General features: G+C 48.9%; 1 pseudogene; it reads left to right on the top strand.

Moving 5' to 3' along the window:
• Positions 1-591: 591 nt before the first annotated feature.
• Positions 592-1,861, top strand: LOC103252867 (annotated as a pseudogene).
• The last annotated feature ends 346 nt before the right edge of the window (positions 1,862-2,207 follow it).

Consider the following 2,207-nt stretch of genomic DNA (forward strand, 5'->3'; position numbering starts at 1 on the left):
CCGAGCCCGGCTGGTTGAAGTTTATTCATCTGCTTCAGATCTAGGCCCACCAAGGAGAGCAGTTGCTTTTCTTTCTCTCCCTGGAAAACTAAGAGTGTTACCACACCTGAACAAATACTTTCACTGACAGGGAAATGGATTCTGGTAAGAAATTCATTCATTCTCCCTAGAAATTTCCTCAAAAGAATTTTTCTTCCCCCTTTCCCATAATCTATTTTTTCAGGATGGTATATAAACATCTGTACCTCTTGGGTTGGGTCTTCATTCTGAAGGCTCCTGTGTATATATGTTAAATAAACTTGTATACCTTTTTTGTTATTAATGTGCCTCATGTCTGTCATCTTTTAGCAAATCTTCAGAGGACCAAGGGAAACTAACCCCCTGACCCCCTACAGGACATAAGTTCAATTTCTTCATCTCTCCCGACCCCTCTTACCATCTCAACTTCAGCAATGGGACAACACAGCAAAATGGTCTTTGCCAGATGCCAGCACCTTGATATTAGACTTCTAACCTGTGAAAAATAATATTCTTAAAAAAACAAATTGGCTGAATGTGAGCTCTACAGTCTGGCTCTCCTCCGCTGCCACCATGAGCTTCACCACTTGCTCTACCACCTACTCCTCCAACTACCGTTCCCTGGGCTACATCCAGCCACCCAGCCTCCTGCCCACCAACAGTGCGGCCAGTGTCTATGCAGGTACCAGCGACTCAGGCTCCCGGATCTCTGTGTCCTGCTCCACCAGTTTCCGGGGTGGCTGGAGGGGAGTCTGGAGGCCTGGCCACGGGGATGGCCGGGAGTCTGGGGGGCATCCCGAGCGAGGAGGAGCTGAACGATCACCTGCCTCCTACCTAGAGAGGATGAGGAGTCTGGAGACCTTGAATTGGAGGCTAGAGAACAAGATCCGGGAACACCTGGAGAAGAAGGGACCCTAGGTCAGAGACTGGGGACATTTCTTCAAGACTATCGAGGATCTAGGGCTCAGATCTTTGCAACTTCTGTGGACGATGCCCGCATCATTCTGCAGATTGACACTGCTGGGCTTGCTGCTGATGACTTTAGAGTCAAGTATGAGACAGAACTGGCCATGCGCCAGTCTGTGGAGAGCAACATCCATGGGCTCCACAAGATCATTGATGACACCAATGTCAGCTGGCTGCAGATGGAGACAGAGATCGAGGCTCTCAAGGAATAGCTGCTCTTCATGAAGAAGAATCATGAGGAGGAAGTAAAAGGTCTACAAGCCCAGATTGTCAGCTCTGGGTTGACCATGGAGGTAGATGCCCCCAAATCTCAGGACCTCAGCAAGATCATGGTGGACATCCGGGTCCAGTATGATGAGCTGACACAGAAGAACCAAGAGGAGTTGGACAAGTACTGGTGACAGCAGACTGAGGAGAGCACCACAGTGGTCACCACACAGTCCACCGAGATTGGAGCTGCCAAGATGACTCTCAGGTAGCTGAAACATACAGTGCAGTCATTGGAGATTGACCTGGACTCCATGAGAAACTTGAAGGCCAGCTTGGAGAACAGCCTGAGAGAGGTGGAGGCCCACTATGCCATGCAGATGGAGCAGCTCAAAGGCACCCTGCTGCACCTGGAGTCTGAACTGGCACAGACCCGGACAGAGGGCTAGTGCCAGGCCCAGGAGTACGAGTCCCTGCTGAACATCAAGGTCAAGCTGGAGGCTGAGATAGCCACCTACCGCTGCCTGCTAGAAGACGGAGAGGACTTCAGTCTCAGTGTGGCCTGGACAACAGCAGCCTCATCCAGACCATCCAAAAGACCACCATGCACAGGAGAGTGGATAGCAAATTGGTGTCTGAGACCAATGACACCAAAGTTATGAGGTGTTGAGGCGGCAGGAACAGGGTGCCCTTAGGGAAAGCAGGAAGTCAATAAACAGTTCAGAGTTCCAAAAAAAGTATGTAAATAAATAAATTACTCAATCTCTGGTATTCTGTTATAGCAACACAAAATGGACTAAAACAGCAAATTGTTGCCAAGAGTGGTTTTGTACTATAACAAACACCTAACTATGTGAATGTGGCTTTGGAACTGGGTAACAACAGGTAGAGGCTGAAGCAGTTTTGAAGTGAATGCTGGCAAAAGTCAACTTTGCCATGAATGGAACACCAAGGGCGAGTCCAGGGAGGGCTAAGAAGATGGGGAAAGTCTGAAACTTCTTAGAGAACACTTAAGT

Source organism: Carlito syrichta, unplaced genomic scaffold, assembly GCF_000164805.1.
Source record: "Carlito syrichta isolate Samal-C Ts95f unplaced genomic scaffold, Tarsius_syrichta-2.0.1 Scaffold173568, whole genome shotgun sequence".
Classification (NCBI taxonomy): domain Eukaryota; kingdom Metazoa; phylum Chordata; class Mammalia; order Primates; family Tarsiidae; genus Carlito; species Carlito syrichta.